The sequence below is a fragment of the Nannospalax galili genome, unplaced genomic scaffold (assembly GCF_000622305.1).
Source record: "Nannospalax galili isolate Female #2095 unplaced genomic scaffold, S.galili_v1.0 scaffold919, whole genome shotgun sequence".
Taxonomy (NCBI): domain Eukaryota; kingdom Metazoa; phylum Chordata; class Mammalia; order Rodentia; family Spalacidae; genus Nannospalax; species Nannospalax galili.
The window spans coordinates 904,492-912,823 of NW_008342543.1; positions in this window are offsets into that span (position 1 = coordinate 904,492).

An 8,332-nucleotide genomic window follows, 5' to 3' on the forward strand; every position below is an offset into this window, starting at 1 on the left:
TGTGAGCACATTAAATTGGGCAATGGACAGTCGGGGAGGTGTGGATAAGGGAAGAAGATCTAAACACCATTAAACTATATTATACAATAATTACCACAATTCAATAAAAATAATTTTAAAAAGATGGCTTAATGTAAAAAAAATTGTGTCTCAGATTTTGCCCTTTACTTTTATGATTCCATCTCTCTGTCAGAGTGGATAAGGGTTCATTTTGATTTATTGGTCTCCCTTTCCTATCCATTCTGCACCAGCCCAAGGAACTCATTTTTATTTGAGATTTGGCATTTTTTTTCATTTAAAGTTTACCTTGGTTATTTCTTGGCAACTGATTTATGACCTAACAATTTCCCTATTTGCATGTCATTGAAATGTGCTCCTAACAATTGCTGAGCTATCTCTCCATCCCCAGCATTCTGTATTTAAGATGTAACAAAAGAGTCCTCTGCTTTCTTCCATGAGATGAGCTTGTTTTCTTCCAACAAATGCTATGAGCAGTGATGCTTAACCTCATCTAACACCCACAGCCATGAACCGTGTCTACCAGGGAATTAAACCTCTGAGACCATGAGCCAAAATAAATCTTTTCTCTTCAAAAAAACAACACTGGTGAGATGGCTCAATAGGCAAAGCTTGAGGACCCAAATTTGATCTTTTGGGGTCTACTTGTGAAGATCAGATGATAACTTGCTGGGATCAGTTCTTACCTTCCACAATATAGCTTCTGGGGACCAAACTCTGGTCCTCAGGCTTGGCAGAAAGCACCTGTGGACAAAAATTACTGGAAAGCGGACACAACTGCTTGACCATGTGATGATTAGAACTTTAGTCATTGTGGAATGTTTGTAATGTTGTACTGCTCCTGAGCCAGCTGTCCAGAGCGTCTTTCCCCATCAGCAGGTATTATCCTATTTTTAACTTTTGATGAGTCCAATGTCTGGTCATATTAGGATTGGCATCTATTGAGAATTGGTTTTTATTTTGACACATTTTACGTATGGCGTGATTTTGAATTTTAATAAGAATTTGCGACTGTTATTTGCTATTATAAATCAGTCTGGTTAGAATGTAGATTTTTGATGTGGCAGGAAGTGAAGCCTGATAGATCCTGAGCACAGCTCTTTCCATCTATTGTGAGCATGTGTCAAATCTCAGTCACATTTGAGGTTAGGCAAAGCCATGAACCCTTAAGTCTGATTCATGTCCACACAGCTCATTGGATAGACCATGACCCTAGTGCTCGGTTCTAAGAGTATTCTTGCTTATCAATCTTCACTGTATATGTAATCTTGGTGCTAAAATGAGGTTGTGCTGTGATTCAATCCTGAGTTCAGCTTCCAAAATCTTTGTTACACTAGGGTGGGTTATTCTTAACCTTCCATCACTCAGTGAATTTGTATTTCAGGTTCTTCCATATATTCTGCAGAACCATTTCCTTGTATCAGTAATCTTAAATTATCCCCATGTTCACTGATCTCTAGTTCTTGACCTTCTTCTTTTCTCCAATAGTTCAGAGAGAGAGAGAGAGAGAGAGAATGAGAGTCTCATTTCTTCACATTTTGCTCATCCCAAAGTTTACACTTTCTCATCTACTTTACATAACCTAAAGTACATTTTTGCCTTTTGTTTGTCAAAATCTACTCTGTATCCTGTGCTAAAATTACATATTTGCCAATATATCCGTATTTGATTCAAACTGGCAATTGCTCATCAAATTACTGCTATGTAAACGTGTGTGTTAGGTATTGTTGAAACAAATGTGAAGACCTAGAATCCCCAAGTAACTCCGTATTTAATTAGGCATTTATTCCTGCACAAGTGTGACCAATATTTTGTATGGTAATTGCTAGGAGAAAGTTTTTGTTTGTTTTTCAAATTATGTTCACAACAGACTCCTGCTTTCTTGATTCTCCCAAGGAGTTTTGTTAAATCTCAAGATTCTGGGCTATTTTCCTTCAAATTCTAGGGAAAAAGGGATCACTTTGCTCTGCAGGAAATCTGAGAAAGGTAAATACTTAGGGAAGGTGGGGTGAGAGGAGTTGTCTGAGCTGCTTACAGGCTTACCTTGTAGGCAGGATAGAGGATGCCTAAGGAGAAAATACATGTCAGAGAATACCTAAACAGAACTTGAATTTCATCTCAGACACAGAGATAGGTGACTCTGGGTCACTAAAGACCAGCATTAAAGCCATGGGCCTTTTAAAATAAAATGTATACATGCATTTTTGTCTTATTCCCTAAGAACCTAGCAAACACTTCATAGATTCATACTGGCTTTCTGCTCTGTGCCAGGTATTAAATGGACTCCTCCTACTTTGCATGTGATTTGTAAACTGGCACCACTGATGTATAAACTCAGAAACTACTGGACTTTCTATCTCAGGCCTTCTTAAGCCTATTTCAGTGATCGGCTTTTGAATTTTCCAATTTGTTGACATTGTGTGTTCATGAAAATAAAGGTCTGGATTTGCTTTCTTCCTGCTGTGAAACTCAAGCTGTCTTTTAGAGAAAAGAAATAAGGGAAATATTTTCCAAGGACATCAACCTATCCAGTTAAAAAGTGAGCACTTTTTTAAAAAATTCAGTGTGCGGTGTCTTGTAGAAGAAAATCTCAGTCTCAGACCTTTCCACAGCGTTTCTATGTTTTGACTCTTATCCAAGCACTTGTCCCCACTTCTGTTTTAGAATAGCATGCATAGGAGTGTGTGATTGCTCAACTACGCCAGTGAACTTGGGTACAATTCTAGACACCTTTTTTTTCTTTATTCCTATCATGTTTTGTGGTAATTTTTATTAAAATATTTTATTGAACTTCTGTATTCTCATCCAACAGTTCTCAAACTCAAAACCCCTCCCCAATTCATGTCTCACCCATCCCCCCACCAGACCCCATGTACTCTGCCACACATGGTTGAGTCCTATCCAGTCAAACATTTGCACCCAAATGACCTTTGGTACAAATTCATCCACTGGAGTCCAGTCAGTCCATCCAGAGATAGTGTGCAAGGCATACTCTCCCCCACCCATCAGCAACCAGCCTCTAACAGTTCTCAGTCTAAGACTGGCCTGCCACCCATCTCTCTCTTCCCCTCTAGGCCCTTGGTCAACTGAGTTGGCATGGGTCCTGTGCTCAATACCACCATTGCCACAAATTCACATGTGCAAGCTTTCAGTGGTCTGAGAGTCTCTGCTTCCCTGTGTTCATAAACCAGCCCTGATCTTACAGCCTTTCTCCCCCTCTTCTGCAGTGATTCCTGAGCCATGGGTTGGGGAGGTTCAATAGAGGGGTCCTCTCCAGGCATTCACACTCTGTATTGTCTTATTCTTTAAAGATTGGGCAATTGTGGTATTCTGTGTGCATCACACTCTGTTGTATAAGGAGCCTTTACTGGTGAGAGTTGAGGGATGCATTAGTTTTCTCTCTACCCCTTGTTCTGCTATGTTCCATGAGCCTTACTTGTAGAAGTTCAACTGTAGATGTGTCACCTAGTACTGGGCGTCTCTCAGACATATATTCTCTGTGTCTGACCAGTTGTGCAATTCCACAGTAGCCTCCATCTGTTTCAAAAAGAAGCTTCTTTGATGAGGGCTGTACAGGATGCTTGTCTGTGAATATAAGGATCTGCATTTGGCATATAGTAAGAAATTTCATTTGTCTAGAGATAGGAAAGAAGCAGGGTTTTCACTAGGATCTATGTCCTCTCCTGCCGTGTGTGTTTGACTGAGTTTACAGTGCCACCCATGAGTTCACTCCCACTTAGGGGGCTTCAAGTCTAATTATGTAGCTATAGATTGCCCTCCCCCCCCCCCCCAGATAACAGTGCCACTACTGCACTGTTAGTGGTAGTTTGCCATGCCGGTCCTTATGGTTATCAGGCTTTAGGATTAAGTTGCACCACTGGTTGTTTTTCTCTCTTGGCAATTTGCATATCTTCATCTAGCATTATGGTAGCCAAAAGTTGGTTAAAAGGCTTTCAGGTCAATTCCTGTTCCTTTGCTTCAGGTCCTGTATCCAAAGTATGCCCTGTCTTCAGCAGTAGGGTCACATCTACTAGGAGACAGCCAAGAGGTTTGGCAGTAGCCTTTGTTATCCTGTGAGAATCATTGACCACTCCTACCAACCAGTCAAAGGGAGGCCTTCTCTGTCTGGCCCTGTGCCCCCTTCCAAGCACCTCTCAGGTGTACACACACACCAATGTTCAGACACTACATGTGCACCTCCCATGGGGTACCACAGCCCCCTCTGGGTTTTCCAGCCCCCTAAAACTCACCCATCTCCACTCTCTTTCCTCCCATTCTGTCCCCATCCTCCCTCCCCGGTCCCAGCACTCCCATTATCTCCACCCTTCCCCCAGTAACACCAGCTCCCACCATCCCAAACCTCTCCCTCACCCCAACACACCATGGCCCCTTTCATGTCCTTCCCTCCTCCCCTCCTGCCAAACTCTCCCATTTTCCCCACCTCCTCCCTGGTAACAGCTGTTCCCTACTGTCCCCCTTTCAGGTGGTTTCTTGTCTTTTACCTCCATGTATCCTTTCCTTTTTCCTGGCTCTTGGTGTTACATCAGAGTGTACATACTCACATATAAGGGATTGGTGCTACAATCCACAAATGAGGGAGAACGCATGTCACTTGGTTTTCTGTGTTTGCATCACTTCACTTAGTATAACACTCTCATTTCATCCATTTACCTGCAAATTTCATAATGTCATCTTTTCTTACTGCTGAGTAGAACTCCACTGAGTAGATAATACCACAGTTTCATTAACCATTTATCAACTGAGAGACATTTAGGTTGTTTCCATTTCTTAGCTATTGTGAAGAGAGCAGCAACAAACATGGATGTACAGGTATCTCTACAGTAAGGTGAGTCCTTTGGGTATATGCCAAGGAGTGGTCTCACTGGGTCATATGGTAGGTTCATTTTTAGTTTTTTGAGAGTTCTCCATACTGCTTTCCATAGAGGTTGCACGAGTTTTCATTCCCACCAGCAGTGAATGAGCATTCCTCTTTCTCCACATCCTCTCCAGCATTTGGAGTCTTTTGTTTTTTTGATCTTAGCCAGTTATGACTGGGATGAGATGGAATTTTAAAGTGGTTTTTATCTGAATTTCTCTAATTACTAAGGATGTTGAGCACTTTTGAAGGTGCTCCTTAGCAATTTTTATATCTTCCTTTGAGAACTCTCTCTTCAGGTCTATCATCCATCTTTTTTGTTGGGTCATGTATTTTCTTTCTTTGTTTTTTGAGTCCTTTGTATATTTGGGATATTAATCATCTGTGCGATGTACAGCTGTTAAAGATTTTCTCCCACTCAGTGGGTTCCCTCTTCCCTTCCTTGGTCATTTCTTTTGCTGTAAAGAAACATTGTACTTTAATGAGGTCCTAATTATTGATTGTTGACCTTAATGCCTGAGCGGCTGTTTATTGATTTAGAAAGTCCTTTCCTACACCTTTATCTTGAAGGGTGCTGCCTGTGTTTTCTTCTAGCAGTTTCTGAGTTTCAGGTTTCATATTGAGGTCTTTGATCTCTTTGGAGTTGACTTTTGTGAAGGGTGGAAGGTAAGGGTCCAATTTAATTCTTCTGTAGAGGAAGATCCAGTTTTGCCAGCACCATTTACTGAAGAAGCTGTCTTTCCTCCAGTGTGTGTTCTTGGCACCTTTGTCAAATACCATGTGGTTTAAATTGACTGTACTCAAGTTTGGGTCTTCTGTTGTGTTCCATTGATCTATATATCTACTTTTATGTCAGTACCATACTGTTTTTATGAATAGCTCTGAAATATAATTTGAGATTTGGTATCATGAGCCCCCCAGTGTTGTTCCTTTTGCCCAAGATTACTTTGACTATCTGGGGTCTTTTGTGATTCGATATGAATTTTAGAATGATTTTTTTCTAGCCCTATGAAGAATGTTGTGGGTATTTTAATTGGGATTACACTGAATTTATAAATTACTTTTGGAAAGATGGTCATTTTAACAATGTTGATTATAGCAATCCATGAGCATGGTAGGTCTTTCCATCTCCCAGTGACTTCTGCTACCTTTTTCTTTAGAAATTTGAAATTTTCAATATAGAGATATTTAATGCCTTTGTTAGGTACATTCCTAAATATTTTTTGGAACTATTGTTAATGGGAGGATTTCCTTGAATGCTTTTTCTGGTTGCTTGCTATTGTTATATAGAAAGGATGCTGATTTTTGTAAGTTGATTTTGTAACCTGTCATTTTACTGAATGTGTTAATCATTTCTAACAGTTTTCTAGCAGAATTTTTGGGTCTTTTATATACAGTATCATGTCATCTGCAAATAGAGATAATTTGACCTCTTCTTTTCCAATTAATAATCCTTTAATTTCCTTCTTTTTTCTTATTTTTCCTGCAAGAGTTTCAAACACTGTATTGAAAAGGAGTGGAGACAGTGAACAGCCTTGTCTGATTCCTGATTTGAATGGGAATCCTTCCAGTTTTTCTCCATTTAGAATAATGTTGGCTATGGGTTTGTTGTATATAGCTTTAATTACATTGAAGTATGTTCCCTCGTTATCAATTCCTTTTAGGACCTTTTATTTATTTATTTATTTATTTATTTATTTATTTATTTAATGTCTTGTGTGTACAAGAGTTTTACCTGAATATTTGTATGTGCATCGAGGGCATGCTTGGTCCACAAAGAAGCCAGAAGAGAGTGCCCTTGGAATTGGGATTATAGATAGTTGTGAGCTGTCATGTGGGCTCTATGAACAAGATCTGGGTCCTCTGCAAGAGCAGTGGGTGCTTTTAACTGCTGAGCTCTCCCTCTATCCTGTGATTGTTACCTTTGATTTTCTGGGGTTTTCTTTTTTATTTTTATTTTTGAGACGGGGTCTCCCTGTAACCTCAGTTGTTCTGGAACTGGCTATGTAGTTGTCCTGGAGACCAAGCTGGCCTCCATCTCACAGAGATCGTCCTGCCTCTGCCTCCAAAGTGCTGGAATCAAAGACAACACACCCAACTGACTGTTACCTTTCTAAATGTAACTCCTTTAAAAGTTTTTAGAATTACATATTTGCATAGAAATTATGAAGCAAGTGTACTCGATGTCCAAGATACAGAGTAAGTTCATAGTACATGTCTCAATTTCAAAGGACTCAATAACATCTGTTTAAGAAGAACTAGTTAGCTGTGGAGAAATGAATCAGAGAAATACCTCACTCTATATTCACCTTAAGTAAAAGAGACAAAGAAAAACACAAAGGTGTCATTTTCCCGTTCTTGTGGAATTCGGGTGTCCCATGTATATATGTCATGCCTTGTAAACATCATGTGTGCTCCACACAGAGTCAGAGCCCCATCTCTGTGTTCATTCCCAAGTAGGAAACACCCAGGGAGCGTCTGCAGCTTAAATGCCACACAAGCAGCCCTAACTGAATTTGATGAAGTCTCTGACTTCTCTCTGGAGCATCACTAGCCTCCAATGTCTCCATATTTCAGCATCATCTTCTGCGTTCTCAGCAACTCCCCAAGCTCCAAGCACTCAATGGCTTTTCCAGCCCAAACCTCCGAACTATTCCACAATCCTCCCAAAAAACCATGGTCAGGTTTGTCTCAGCAAGTGCACACTCTTCGGTACAATTTCTGTCCTAGTTGATTTCTATTGTTGCGATAAAATGCTGACCAAAATCGACTTGGGGAAAAAAGGGTTAATTTCACCTTATAGCTTACAGTCCATCACTGAGGGAGGAGCTCAGGGCAGGATCCTGGGGGTGGAGCTGATACTGTTTACTGGCTTGCCACCTTAGCCCATACTCAGTCTTCTTTCTTATACAAGCCAGGGCCATATGCCTAGGGGTGATACCTCCCACAGTGGGCTGGACACTCCCCTGTCACTCACCTATCAAGAAAATGTCTCACAGGCAAGGTCACAGGTCAGTCACATATAGAAATTTCCCCAACTGAGGTTACCATCTCTGGGCACACCTAGTTGACAACTGGATGTACCCAGCACAACCAATGATATTGATTTTTCTATATTCTTCTGAGTTTCTCCTCCTAACATTTATGGTTAAGCTTTTATTAAATTATCATTATCAACCCTCAATACTGCTGAATAAATTAACAAGCAATAGCTAGTCCTTTTCTCTCCCTAGCACAGATGTTGGAAGAAATATTTTAAGTTTAAAACGAGTAACAGAAGCTCACTGTTTTCACACAGAGTTAAAACTAAAAGTCTGAAGTAATGAATGAGCAGTTGTTACAGATTGAGCACTCAACGAAACACTGTGACTTTTCAGTTAACAATATCCTGTGCCAGTCTTTTTCATCTTTGACCTGGCTTTGCTCTACAAACTTGGG